The sequence below is a fragment of the Saccoglossus kowalevskii genome, chromosome 13 (genome assembly GCF_978046115.1).
Source record: "Saccoglossus kowalevskii chromosome 13, keSacKowa6.1, whole genome shotgun sequence".
NCBI lineage: Eukaryota > Metazoa > Hemichordata > Enteropneusta > Harrimaniidae > Saccoglossus > Saccoglossus kowalevskii.
Window position 1 is genome coordinate 32997922 of NC_140653.1, and position 16327 is coordinate 33014248.

At 37.0% G+C, this 16327-nt stretch overlaps 1 protein-coding gene across 1 annotated transcript in view; it reads left to right on the plus strand.

Moving 5' to 3' along the window:
- Window positions 1-10418: 10418 nt before the first annotated feature.
- The window catches only part of LOC146735243 (methyltransferase-like protein 27), a 38257-nt gene continuing 32348 nt past the window's right edge, over window positions 10419-16327 (plus strand). Inside the window, exon 1 of the mRNA XM_085507228.1 lies at window positions 10419-10495. The gene's annotated coding sequence lies outside the window, so the exon portion shown is untranslated. The remainder of the gene's footprint in view (window positions 10496-16327) is intronic.

Below are 16327 nucleotides of genomic sequence, written 5' to 3' on the forward strand. Positions count from 1 at the left end.
CGGTTATGTACGTACTTATCCAAAATGAATTCATAACCATTTTAACACGTAGCCAGGGTAATGAACCAATGCATTGCCTGATATTAAATGTTAACTAACGTTTTAGTACATATGTATAAGCATTCAGTAATTTTAATGAAAAAAAAGTACATTTATCTTAGTAATAGTGACACCTGTTGTTTAGTGTGATGAACCCCCACGGTTGGGTACAGGAGCATAGAAGTTTTTAATTAAAATTGTTTTCCATAAGAAAAATGAAACCATCATACATGGCCTTATAAACAGCCTTTTACTTCATAGTGGGGTGGGTGGAGTAAAGCTGTGATTATTTTTATTACTTTCTGACCATCTAGTTTGCCATTTACCATGTCCATATAAACTAAAGCTCCAGCCAATATCAGATTTGACTACTTGTTTCAAGCTATGGCACTTGGAAATGAGTGTTGTGACATGTGGCAAATGTCCAACTGTCTTGGTTAATAAGATTGGCTATATTTCAACTAGAAACAGGTAAACCAGTATACCTGTATGTACGAAGCCAGTGATCGTTATTCAAGCCAAAGAAACTGCATCTATTTATATAAATACACATGGACAGAGAATATTTTCTTGGAGCACTAAATGTGACAATTGCCCTACTGTCTGTGATAAATATACCACACCAGCTACATAGTGCCCGACGAGGAGTTGGGTAGGTAGTGAAGAAAAACATTGACTGAAGCCTGGCAGAGGACTGAATTGTTGTCAACAGCAACAAACATACTGGGAAAGTCAAAGACAGTGAAAAAACAAACAAACAAAAAACACACAGGCATATAAATACTAACTTTCTAGGATCTTTATTGACTCCAAGTAATCCAGAGTAGAACGAGATGAATCAACGCTATACTCCGCCATCTTTATTTTAATATTAGATGCAACCATTATTCTGTAGGGGACAACGGGTCATAACTTGAGGGGAGTTAACACCCATGATTTTTAAAATGCCTTGATCAATAAGAGTCTAAGTTACAGGGAACATTATTTTCATTTTTCAGTGGACCAATAAATGCATTTGACAGGAAAATAGAAAAACTCTACCACAACAGCAATTAGAACAGCTTGCTGCATTATAAGTATCACTTCCCTGTCAAATTAGTGGTTCATGCTTATTTGAATCTGAACATAACAGGCCAATTCTATCACACCTTGCTAGGCTTGAACTTCCATCCAATCAGAGCATTCCAAATGAACATGATTCTCCACAAAACTAGAGGGCGCTCTGACCAAAAAATTGCCATGATCTAAATAAAAAGAACTGAATGTCCACAGTTATGTCTGTAGGTGTACCTTACCTGCATGCAAAATAAAGTCCAAGATTGGTCGGTTATGTACGTACTTATCCAGAGTGAATTCATAACCATTTTAACACGTAGCCAGGGTAATGAAATTAAACGGTACCCACCGAAAAATACACAGGGTCAGAACCCTGACCAACATATTGAAATAAAGTCCAAGATTGGTCGGTTATGTACGTACTTATCCAGAGTGAATTCATAACCATTTTAACACGTAGCCAGGGTAATGAAATTAAACGGTACCCACCGAAAAATACACAGGGTCAGAACCCTGACCAACATATTGAAATAAAGTCCAAGATTGGTCGGTTATGTACGTACTTATCCAAAATGAATTCATACCCATTTTAACACGTAGCCAGGGTAGTGAAATTAAACGGTACCCACCGAAAAATACACAGGGTCAAAACCCTGACCAACATATTGAAATAAAGTCCAAGATTGGTCGGTTATGTACGTACTTATCCAAAATGAATTCATACCCATTTTAACACGTAGCCAGGGTGGTGAAATTAAACGGTACCCACCGAAAAATACACAGGGTCAGAACCCTGACCAACATATTGAAATAAAGTCCAAGATTGGTCGGTTATGTACGTACTTATCCAAAATGAATTCATAACCATTTTAACACGTAGCCAGGGTAATGAAATTAAACGGTACCCACCGAAAAATACACAGGGTCAGAACCCTGACCAACATATTGAAATAAAGTCCAAGATTGGTCGGTTATGTACGTACTTATCCAAAATGAATTCATAACCATTTTAACACGTAGCCAGGGTAATGAAATTAAACGGTACCCACCGAAAAATACACAGGGTCAGAACCCTGACCAACATATTGAAATAAAGTCCAAGATTGGTCGGTTATGTACGTACTTATCCAAAATGAATTCATAACCATTTTAACACGTAGCCAGGGTAATGAAATTAAACGGTACCCACCGAAAAATACACAGGGTCAGAACCCTGACCAACACATTGAAATAAAGTCCAAGATTGGTCGGTTATGTACGTACTTATCCAAAATGAATTCATACCCATTTTAACACGTAGCCAGGGTGGTGAAATTAAACGGTACCCACCGAAAAATACACAGGGTCAGAACCCTGACCAACACATTGAAATAAAGTCCAAGATTGGTCGGTTATGTACGTACTTATCCAGAGTGAATTCATAACCATTTTAACACGTAGCCAGGGTAATGAAATTAAACGGTACCCACCGAAAAATACACAGGGTCAGAACCCTGACCAACATATTGAAATAAAGTCCAAGATTGGTCGGTTATGTACGTACTTATCCAAAATGAATTCATAACCATTTTAACACGTAGCCAGGGTAATGAACCAATGCATTGCCTGATATTAAATGTTAACTAACGTTTTAGTACATATGTATAAGCATTCAGTAATTTTAATGAAAAAAAAGTACATTTATCTTAGTAATAGTGACACCTGTTGTTTAGTGTGATGAACCCCCACGGTTGGGTACAGGAGCATAGAAGTTTTTAATTAAAATTGTTTTCCATAAGAAAAATGAAACCATCATACATGGCCTTATAAACAGCCTTTTACTTCATAGTGGGGTGGGTGGAGTAAAGCTGTGATTATTTTTATTACTTTCTGACCATCTAGTTTGCCATTTACCATGTCCATATAAACTAAAGCTCCAGCCAATATCAGATTTGACTACTTGTTTCAAGCTATGGCACTTGGAAATGAGTGTTGTGACATGTGGCAAATGTCCAACTGTCTTGGTTAATAAGATTGGCTATATTTCAACTAGAAACAGGTAAACCAGTATACCTGTATGTACGAAGCCAGTGATCGTTATTCAAGCCAAAGAAACTGCATCTATTTATATAAATACACATGGACAGAGAATATTTTCTTGGAGCACTAAATGTGACAATTGCCCTACTGTCTGTGATAAATATACCACACCAGCTACATAGTGCCCGACGAGGAGTTGGGTAGGTAGTGAAGAAAAACATTGACTGAAGCCTGGCAGAGGACTGAATTGTTGTCAACAGCAACAAACATACTGGGAAAGTCAAAGACAGTGAAAAAACAAACAAACAAAAAACACACAGGCATATAAATACTAACTTTCTAGGATCTTTATTGACTCCAAGTAATCCAGAGTAGAACGAGATGAATCAACGCTATACTCCGCCATCTTTATTTTAATATTAGATGCAACCATTATTCTGTAGGGGACAACGGGTCATAACTTGAGGGGAGTTAACACCCATGATTTTTAAAATGCCTTGATCAATAAGAGTCTAAGTTACAGGGAACATTATTTTCATTTTTCAGTGGACCAATAAATGCATTTGACAGGAAAATAGAAAAACTCTACCACAACAGCAATTAGAACAGCTTGCTGCATTATAAGTATCACTTCCCTGTCAAATTAGTGGTTCATGCTTATTTGAATCTGAACATAACAGGCCAATTCTATCACACCTTGCTAGGCTTGAACTTCCATCCAATCAGAGCATTCCAAATGAACATGATTCTCCACAAAACTAGAGGGCGCTCTGACCAAAAAATTGCCATGATCTAAATAAAAAGAACTGAATGTCCACAGTTATGTCTGTAGGTGTACCTTACCTGCATGCAAAATAAAGTCCAAGATTGGTCGGTTATGTACGTACTTATCCAGAGTGAATTCATAACCATTTTAACACGTAGCCAGGGTAATGAAATTAAACGGTACCCACCGAAAAATACACAGGGTCAGAACCCTGACCAACATATTGAAATAAAGTCCAAGATTGGTCGGTTATGTACGTACTTATCCAGAGTGAATTCATAACCATTTTAACACGTAGCCAGGGTAATGAAATTAAACGGTACCCACCGAAAAATACACAGGGTCAGAACCCTGACCAACATATTGAAATAAAGTCCAAGATTGGTCGGTTATGTACGTACTTATCCAAAATGAATTCATACCCATTTTAACACGTAGCCAGGGTAGTGAAATTAAACGGTACCCACCGAAAAATACACAGGGTCAAAACCCTGACCAACATATTGAAATAAAGTCCAAGATTGGTCGGTTATGTACGTACTTATCCAAAATGAATTCATACCCATTTTAACACGTAGCCAGGGTGGTGAAATTAAACGGTACCCACCGAAAAATACACAGGGTCAGAACCCTGACCAACACATTGAAATAAAGTCCAAGATTGGTCGGTTATGTACGTACTTATCCAAAATGAATTCATACCCATTTTAACACGTAGCCAGGGTGGTGAAATTAAACGGTACCCACCGAAAAATACACAGGGTCAGAACCCTGACCAACATATTGAAATAAAGTCCAAGATTGGTCGGTTATGTACGTACTTATCCAGAGTGAATTCATAACCATTTTAACACGTAGCCAGGGTAATGAAATTAAACGGTACCCACCGAAAAATACACAGGGTCAGAACCCTGACCAACACATTGAAATAAAGTCCAAGATTGGTCGGTTATGTACGTACTTATCCAAAATGAATTCATACCCATTTTAACACGTAGCCAGGGTGGTGAAATTAAACGGTACCCACCGAAAAATACACAGGGTCAGAACCCTGACCAACACATTGAAATAAAGTCCAAGATTGGTCGGTTATGTACGTACTTATCCAGAGTGAATTCATAACCATTTTAACACGTAGCCAGGGTAATGAAATTAAACGGTACCCACCGAAAAATACACAGGGTCAGAACCCTGACCAACATATTGAAATAAAGTCCAAGATTGGTCGGTTATGTACGTACTTATCCAAAATGAATTCATAACCATTTTAACACGTAGCCAGGGTAATGAAATTAAACGGTACCCACCGAAAAATACACAGGGTCAGAACCCTGACCAACATATTGAAATAAAGTCCAAGATTGGTCGGTTATGTACGTACTTATCCAAAATGAATTCATAACCATTTTAACACGTAGCCAGGGTAATGAAATTAAACGGTACCCACCGAAAAATACACAGGGTCAGAACCCTGACCAACATATTGAAATAAAGTCCAAGATTGGTCGGTTATGTACGTACTTATCCAAAATGAATTCATAACCATTTTAACACGTAGCCAGGGTAATGAAATTAAACGGTACCCACCGAAAAATACACAGGGTCAGAACCCTGACCAACACATTGAAATAAAGTCCAAGATTGGTCGGTTATGTACGTACTTATCCAAAATGAATTCATACCCATTTTAACACGTAGCCAGGGTGGTGAAATTAAACGGTACCCACCGAAAAATACACAGGGTCAGAACCCTGACCAACACATTGAAATAAAGTCCAAGATTGGTCGGTTATGTACGTACTTATCCAGAGTGAATTCATAACCATTTTAACACGTAGCCAGGGTAATGAAATTAAACGGTACCCACCGAAAAATACACAGGGTCAGAACCCTGACCAACATATTGAAATAAAGTCCAAGATTGGTCGGTTATGTACGTACTTATCCAAAATGAATTCATAACCATTTTAACACGTAGCCAGGGTAATGAACCAATGCATTGCCTGATATTAAATGTTAACTAACGTTTTAGTACATATGTATAAGCATTCAGTAATTTTAATGAAAAAAAAGTACATTTATCTTAGTAATAGTGACACCTGTTGTTTAGTGTGATGAACCCCCACGGTTGGGTACAGGAGCATAGAAGTTTTTAATTAAAATTGTTTTCCATAAGAAAAATGAAACCATCATACATGGCCTTATAAACAGCCTTTTACTTCATAGTGGGGTGGGTGGAGTAAAGCTGTGATTATTTTTATTACTTTCTGACCATCTAGTTTGCCATTTACCATGTCCATATAAACTAAAGCTCCAGCCAATATCAGATTTGACTACTTGTTTCAAGCTATGGCACTTGGAAATGAGTGTTGTGACATGTGGCAAATGTCCAACTGTCTTGGTTAATAAGATTGGCTATATTTCAACTAGAAACAGGTAAACCAGTATACCTGTATGTACGAAGCCAGTGATCGTTATTCAAGCCAAAGAAACTGCATCTATTTATATAAATACACATGGACAGAGAATATTTTCTTGGAGCACTAAATGTGACAATTGCCCTACTGTCTGTGATAAATATACCACACCAGCTACATAGTGCCCGACGAGGAGTTGGGTAGGTAGTGAAGAAAAACATTGACTGAAGCCTGGCAGAGGACTGAATTGTTGTCAACAGCAACAAACATACTGGGAAAGTCAAAGACAGTGAAAAAACAAACAAACAAAAAACACACAGGCATATAAATACTAACTTTCTAGGATCTTTATTGACTCCAAGTAATCCAGAGTAGAACGAGATGAATCAACGCTATACTCCGCCATCTTTATTTTAATATTAGATGCAACCATTATTCTGTAGGGGACAACGGGTCATAACTTGAGGGGAGTTAACACCCATGATTTTTAAAATGCCTTGATCAATAAGAGTCTAAGTTACAGGGAACATTATTTTCATTTTTCAGTGGACCAATAAATGCATTTGACAGGAAAATAGAAAAACTCTACCACAACAGCAATTAGAACAGCTTGCTGCATTATAAGTATCACTTCCCTGTCAAATTAGTGGTTCATGCTTATTTGAATCTGAACATAACAGGCCAATTCTATCACACCTTGCTAGGCTTGAACTTCCATCCAATCAGAGCATTCCAAATGAACATGATTCTCCACAAAACTAGAGGGCGCTCTGACCAAAAAATTGCCATGATCTAAATAAAAAGAACTGAATGTCCACAGTTATGTCTGTAGGTGTACCTTACCTGCATGCAAAATAAAGTCCAAGATTGGTCGGTTATGTACGTACTTATCCAGAGTGAATTCATAACCATTTTAACACGTAGCCAGGGTAATGAAATTAAACGGTACCCACCGAAAAATACACAGGGTCAGAACCCTGACCAACACATTGAAATAAAGTCCAAGATTGGTCGGTTATGTACGTACTTATCCAAAATGAATTCATACCCATTTTAACACGTAGCCAGGGTGGTGAAATTAAACGGTACCCACCGAAAAATACACAGGGTCAGAACCCTGACCAACACATTGAAATAAAGTCCAAGATTGGTCGGTTATGTACGTACTTATCCAGAGTGAATTCATAACCATTTTAACACGTAGCCAGGGTAATGAAATTAAACGGTACCCACCGAAAAATACACAGGGTCAGAACCCTGACCAACATATTGAAATAAAGTCCAAGATTGGTCGGTTATGTACGTACTTATCCAAAATGAATTCATAACCATTTTAACACGTAGCCAGGGTAATGAAATTAAACGGTACCCACCGAAAAATACACAGGGTCAGAACCCTGACCAACATATTGAAATAAAGTCCAAGATTGGTCGGTTATGTACGTACTTATCCAAAATGAATTCATAACCATTTTAACACGTAGCCAGGGTAATGAAATTAAACGGTACCCACCGAAAAATACACAGGGTCAGAACCCTGACCAACATATTGAAATAAAGTCCAAGATTGGTCGGTTATGTACGTACTTATCCAAAATGAATTCATAACCATTTTAACACGTAGCCAGGGTAATGAAATTAAACGGTACCCACCGAAAAATACACAGGGTCAGAACCCTGACCAACACATTGAAATAAAGTCCAAGATTGGTCGGTTATGTACGTACTTATCCAAAATGAATTCATACCCATTTTAACACGTAGCCAGGGTGGTGAAATTAAACGGTACCCACCGAAAAATACACAGGGTCAGAACCCTGACCAACACATTGAAATAAAGTCCAAGATTGGTCGGTTATGTACGTACTTATCCAGAGTGAATTCATAACCATTTTAACACGTAGCCAGGGTAATGAAATTAAACGGTACCCACCGAAAAATACACAGGGTCAGAACCCTGACCAACATATTGAAATAAAGTCCAAGATTGGTCGGTTATGTACGTACTTATCCAAAATGAATTCATAACCATTTTAACACGTAGCCAGGGTAATGAACCAATGCATTGCCTGATATTAAATGTTAACTAACGTTTTAGTACATATGTATAAGCATTCAGTAATTTTAATGAAAAAAAAGTACATTTATCTTAGTAATAGTGACACCTGTTGTTTAGTGTGATGAACCCCCACGGTTGGGTACAGGAGCATAGAAGTTTTTAATTAAAATTGTTTTCCATAAGAAAAATGAAACCATCATACATGGCCTTATAAACAGCCTTTTACTTCATAGTGGGGTGGGTGGAGTAAAGCTGTGATTATTTTTATTACTTTCTGACCATCTAGTTTGCCATTTACCATGTCCATATAAACTAAAGCTCCAGCCAATATCAGATTTGACTACTTGTTTCAAGCTATGGCACTTGGAAATGAGTGTTGTGACATGTGGCAAATGTCCAACTGTCTTGGTTAATAAGATTGGCTATATTTCAACTAGAAACAGGTAAACCAGTATACCTGTATGTACGAAGCCAGTGATCGTTATTCAAGCCAAAGAAACTGCATCTATTTATATAAATACACATGGACAGAGAATATTTTCTTGGAGCACTAAATGTGACAATTGCCCTACTGTCTGTGATAAATATACCACACCAGCTACATAGTGCCCGACGAGGAGTTGGGTAGGTAGTGAAGAAAAACATTGACTGAAGCCTGGCAGAGGACTGAATTGTTGTCAACAGCAACAAACATACTGGGAAAGTCAAAGACAGTGAAAAAACAAACAAACAAAAAACACACAGGCATATAAATACTAACTTTCTAGGATCTTTATTGACTCCAAGTAATCCAGAGTAGAACGAGATGAATCAACGCTATACTCCGCCATCTTTATTTTAATATTAGATGCAACCATTATTCTGTAGGGGACAACGGGTCATAACTTGAGGGGAGTTAACACCCATGATTTTTAAAATGCCTTGATCAATAAGAGTCTAAGTTACAGGGAACATTATTTTCATTTTTCAGTGGACCAATAAATGCATTTGACAGGAAAATAGAAAAACTCTACCACAACAGCAATTAGAACAGCTTGCTGCATTATAAGTATCACTTCCCTGTCAAATTAGTGGTTCATGCTTATTTGAATCTGAACATAACAGGCCAATTCTATCACACCTTGCTAGGCTTGAACTTCCATCCAATCAGAGCATTCCAAATGAACATGATTCTCCACAAAACTAGAGGGCGCTCTGACCAAAAAATTGCCATGATCTAAATAAAAAGAACTGATATATATATATATATATATATATATATATATATATATATATATATATATATATATATATATATATATATATATATCAACACAGTATTGGTAAAAACTAGGATATTTTCAGGGTGGTGAAGTTTAATTATCATTGTGGTTGAAATCTGAATATTACGATGCAGAACTTTCTTGGCCAAACTGGGGCTGGCCGCATATTTTCTTTTCCGATGTCTGAGACAAATGATGATAATTGAAACGTGCCTGCAATAGTCCCTCTGGATAGCAAGCACTCTTCTAAAACTAAATTAACAATAAAATGAGATACAACTTTAAAACGAAAATGTTTTTGATTGTATCAATGTATTATGTTTATGAAATTTATAAACCAATCTATTAGTATTTGTAAATACAACTTTGAAAAAAATAAAATATAAATAATGAAAGTAACAATTTCCGAGAGTTACCTGGAATACATTACTACCATTAGCTGCAGGCACCAGTGGCGGATCCAGCAAAATGTATTGGGGGGGGGGGGGCTCAAAGCTTCGCTTAAGTTATACGGAGCGTAAGTCGCAAAGAAGCTATGCGTAATCCAGATGATATAAACCGTCATGCGTTTGGGAGGGGCCGAGGCACCCCCCTCTGAATCCGCCACTGGTAGGCACCCGGCTGCGCCTCTATACTTACTGTTCCTCGGTTTGCTTTCCAATATGAAATGAACACCCAAACGAACTCTGCTACGGGCTGAGTAATAGTGTTCTAACTGACCTCTTACTGTCTGGTCGAGAAACAGGTTGACTGAAAGGATGAATAAAAGATCGTATCGCATTACTTGCTAAGGTCAACTTGTGGTCATGTGACAGAGCACAGGTCACTTCATATTAGCCGAATAGTGACACTGTAAGCGTCGGTTCTAAGCTGAAAGGTGAGTTTTAACTGTGAATACCAGCTTTATATGGTAGGTGAACATACATGGTCACTGAATAACTGAAACAACTTTGTAAATACCGTTATGGAGTGTTGGTCAGGGCAAACAAGAAGGACAAAGAAGCCATGCGTTTCAGCTGTCTCAGCGTACTGGATTGTGCCGATAAGGCCAGACTTTTTTTATTCAATGTTTCGCGAGTTTTTATAAGACATTTTTTTGAGGAGGGCGGAAAAAAATAAAATTAATTCTTTTTTTCCATCAGATTTGTGTGATTCTCAAAAAATTGTAAGTGAGATCATTGATCGGAGATAAGAAATGAAATACAATTTTATTCTATGTATAACCTTGTTTCTCATAAAAATAATATCTGTTTAGCATTTTTTCGCGCTTACTATTTCTATTTCATTTTCGGCTCCTGTTCATTCGACGGGTTCGCGAAACAAGGGACAATAAAAGGCTGGCCTAAGCATCCTGGAGATCCAGATTTATCAAATATTTAAATTTTTAGCTCCTGCAGATATCGCCTGGTACCGAGATTGACATCTTACTGTAAGACCGTCGCTGATTGGCTGCTGAGCTGGAATGACAATTTTTGGTTTCAAATACCACAGGAAAGTGTTCTATGTTCTTCGTGTAATTAGGAGTTCGTATTTAAGGGATTTTTCCACACAAAAACGACGAATTCGGCCGAATGTTGTTATCAGTTGGCTTAATATTACCCCCAACGAATCGTATTTCTGTGTAAAATTGGCATTTTTGTCCAGCTTTGTAGGAATCTGAAAAACGCGATTTACAACTTGTCTCTTATTTAGTTTTATGCCGCATTCAAGATGGCGGCTCCCATATAGTAAATATCGCATTTATTTTATTATCACTTGTGCACCAGCTGACTGTGGTCCGAGTGTGGGAAAGCATGTCACTTACAAACAGGTTACTTAACTGTGTGACTGGACTGGTCTATGTATTGGTTTAATTGTGTAATATTTTTGAAAATTCAAAACCACTATTGTCCCAGTTGTTGTTAGTAGTGTTGCCCCTGTTAGGACGGGGTCCGAGTGTGGGAAACCATACCACTTACAAACAGGTAACCTATCTGTGTGACTGGACTGTTTCCAATGGAAAAAATCGTTTGTTCATGCCGCCATCGTGAAGATGGGGTGTTTCATCTCTCAACTGAATTATCTCTATAGTATCGTTGTTTTGAGTCTTTAATCCTGATATGAAACATTCCTACTAACTCAACCATGTCACTTCCTGGCAACGATTCGTTACGCGGAAGGCTAGTTAATATAATCCGGGTCATATTGCGAGCGGCAGGCGAGTTACTATAATCCACGTCAGGCAAAATCATTTTCTTGTAGGATGTCTATACAAGGTTGGGTATAAATAGGCAGGTATAGCATGTTAGTAATGGTGCTTGTTATGTAGTCAACAAGTCGATGAAAGCCTAACCTGACGTTATATCTGGAATTCAAATTTCGGTTCGGTAAAGACCTGGTGTTATATATTTTTTTTTATTTGCTCTTATAGGCCACTGGCCCCTTTTGCTTATTACAATACTGATGCAACAAATCTTTGGTCAAAGGTCAAGTACATCTTGTCTCAACTTAAATGCATTTTGTATAAAAACAGCTAAGTTACTAATAATTTCAAATGAATTACATGACATTAAAGAATAAAACTTATTTACAGATGGATTTGTATAAGCCCAAATGGGAATGAGCCGCTTTCTAAGCATCTCGTACAGAGGACATATCATAATGAAATGATATTCGTCCTCTACTTCCATCATGTCACAGACTCGACAAAGTCTAAAATCAATGTCAAGCCCCATGATCCTGCCGCCCTCTATTGCCAATACATGACTGGAACATCTAAAGCATGATAATGTTCTTCTCAATTTAACATTACTAATAAATAATAAATAATCTTCCCTCTGGAATAGGACTTTGAAATTACAATATGTACGTAGTTTGTCTTTTGTACAGACCTCAGCTCTCCAATTTTGTCTGAAAATATCATTTGCCCTTGACATGAATTGACAAAGAAAGGCTTCAGGGTCACCAGGACCCTGCCAAAACCACACTTCACCAAAACCAAACTCAAAAAGAATAGATTTTATGTGTGTTGCCCATGACGTTCTGTCATTTTCATCAAGATTGAGCGCAAGTTTATAAGCTTGCTTAGCAACTCTACTTGGGTGCATGCTTAATAGTCTTAGCCAGTATTTCATACACTTTTTGATTGTATAATTATATATAGGGTATCTACCACACTCTCCGAGTACTGCAACGTCGGATGTGGAAGACTTAACTCCTAAAAAAGCTTTGCAATATTTTAACTGGGCTCTTTCTACTACCTGATACCTATTATGTCCCCATATCTCTGATCCGTAACTCAAAATTGGTAAATAACCTTTGCGAAAACCTGCCTGACAATCTGTATTACAACCCACAGCATCTGCCCATTTTACCAGTCTTATATTCAATATTGATGTGAAAATTTTACTCATTGAGTTTAATAAGGTAATTCCCCTGTAATTCTGTGGATCAGTCATACTTCCCTTTTTATGTATTGGTACTATTATACCTTTACACCATTCATTTGGAAAGACACCGGTGTCAAAAATAACATTAAACATGAACATTAGAGCGGGAACAAGTATATTTTTGGCAGCTTTATAAAAATCATTGGGAATGCCATCCGGTCCAGGGGATTTGTCATTTTTTAGTTTTTTCAGTGCATGTAAAATTTCTATTTCTGAAATTTTCCTATTCAAAATTTCATCTATACTGCCATCCTGACTATTGCCCGCGTAATCAAAATCTTCTAAATATTGCTCAACAGTGGCATCTAAAGGTGACTTTTGTCTTTCGGGGTTGTGAAGTATTTCAAAATGTTGCAGCCATTTTGTCGGTGCAATGTTTGGACAATGCTTACTGACTCCCGTGAACCGTTTGACCTGTTTCCACAAATCATTTCTATCTACCTCTCGTAAATTCTTACAAGCATCACGTTTGAATTTGCTTTTTGTTTTTTCACATACCTTTTTAAAAGCTACCTTTAATGTTTTATAATTTTGTAAGCTTTCAAGATCATCATGCTTTCTGAATTTACGTAATGCAGAGTACATGTCACGTTTAGCTGACATACAATGTGTATTAAACCAGGTCGAGTATGGCTGCCTGTGAACACCTTTGCCACAATATGCACGTTTCCTGAAATCACTAGCTGCCCAGTTTAAAACATTATACAGATTTTCGATAATATCATTTACACATTCTGTATTAGAATTTAGAACCTGATTTATCATATTTACCCCCTTATTGGACATCATATTTTCTAGAAAGAAGTGACTCTTTTCCTTATCCCATTTAAATGGTGAATACGTATAATAAAGTGTTTCAGATTCCTCTGATGTGTTATTCAACAACTTAATATTCATAGAACACAATAATGGGAAATGGTCTGAATCACCTCTGTCCCCTACACAAAAACTGGTAATGTTTTGAAATAGTGGAGTCGATGCTATAACATAATCCACCACACTGGATCCCCTGTTAGCTGTACATGTGAACTCCCCTGCTAAATCTGCCCCCAATCTACCATTCAGGAAATGAATTGAATATTCACAACACAATTCAAGCAGACTATTCCCAAAATTATTTTTAAGCATATCTTTTGAATTTCTCTTAATCTCAAAGGTATCCTCTACATAACTTTCAGTTGAAGTTTGAATGTGGTCTAAAGAATCGCCAATAATATACTCAAAATCTTGACCTGTCCTGGCATTGAAGTCGCCCATAAGTAACCAGTAACAGTCAGGGTACTGAGCCCCCAAACTACTCAATTGTTGACCTAATAAATCAATACCATTAGTTTCGTCTGTATAGGCGGTTGACCGCTCTGGAGGAATATACAGAGAACCTACAATAATGTTATTTTGCAAGCCAAAATGACCTGCATCTAGCATAATGAAAACCGAATCTTTTAATTTAGTTGACAATTTAGTTATCCCTTGGCGGCACCATCTTTTAATGAAAACAGATACCCCGCCACCACATCTACCGGATTGTGACTTTTTCTCTCTGACTGAATGAAAAACATCATAATCAGCTAAACATATATCGGGTAAATTCAGCTTATGTTTCCTCAAAGGAAATAATATCAAACTCTGACACAAATTGTTGAAATGATTCATTAAATAACTTATTTCTTAACCCCTGAACATTCCATGACAGAAAACGAATACTGGATTTGGGAACATCTCGTATACCCGGGCCTTGGCCCCACCTCTATCTATGTGTATTAAGGGTTTTGACAGTACCAGTTGTATCATCTACCATATACTTAACTTTCTCCCCACTTGGATATACAACAGACATGGTAACATAATTTATATATACCTTTGCACTGTTATTTGCCTGCAGAATGTCTTTCTTCTTTGCAAAAAGTTGCTTGCGTTTAGCTCTAGTGTTTCTTGAAAAATCTTCCTCGATTGAAAAGTTAGTATTTTTCAGTTTGTAAGCGTTTCTTCGAACAGATCAAAGAAGTGACAAATGCGGCCATTATGGACACATTAAAGAAAATGGGAGCTGATATTCGTGAAAGGGTTGATAAAGTTGAGAACATGTGAAGGAAATGAAGGATGAATTATCCAAACAAATACAACGTAATACTGAAGACATCCATGTGCTTAAAGAAGAGATGACTCAGTTGAGATCGGAAAATGAACAGTTAAAACTTCAAAACAGTTCTATAAATCACCATTTGCTACAATATGAAAGGGAAAAAAGTGAAAGTGAAGATAGAGCAAGGAGATCAAATTTGGTATTCTACGGTATTCCACAAGAACAAAATGAGACCTGGGAAATGACAGAGGAAAAAGTGAAGAGCCAAATATCGGAAAATCTTGAATTAGATTCGTCATCTATGGACATAGAGAGGGCACATCGCGTATTTAATGCTCCAAATGTTAGAGGTTCAAAGCCAGTTGTTGTTAAATTTGTGCGTTATAAGGATAAAGACCCGGTGTTAGTAAGTGATCGTCTCGTCAAATAATTTAGAAACTGATTGCTGTAGGTTGATGAAGTCTTAAGTTTCAATAAAATCATCACGTGGTTGAGCTTCAAGGTTGCAAATCCGGATTCATAGCATATGGAAGCCATTTATTTATTCTTTTGTAATATGCATTAACGAACTTGAAATTAGGGCAAAGTGTTCAATTCCAAATGTTGAAAACGGTCCTCAGTCAGTTTTTATAGGCAAAAACATTTTGACCCGAATAATTAATTCCCACATCTATACCATATGTCGTTGTGGAGGATTCATTATTGTTGCTACCAAAAATCACCACAATCAGAATTGAAAAATAGTTGAATTTGGGAGCTTTTTGTGCAAATGAATTTATAGTTCATCAAATTGCAATGTACTGCAACATGTTTACCGTTAGTACAATCACTGATAATTTTGCAAATGTTAAAGACGTCTTTTCTTGATATTCTTATTAGGTAGCATCTGAAAAGTTGATGCTACCTAATAAAAATATCAAGAAAAAAAACATGAATTATGATTTGAACACAGATTATCACTATTGATTCAAAACATTTACCATAATTATCTAATTAAATCAAATCGAATCATGGTGCATAGTGATTTTGTGTTGTTTAGAAGTCAGATTTGAAGAAATCACCCAAAATGATGAGCAGCCCAATACCTAAATTCAACATTACTATTATAATAACGTGTTGGTATAATATGAATAAAGCAGGGTGAATGGAAAAACGATATACCGTAAAAACTCCAAAATTTCGAATCCTCTAAAAATTC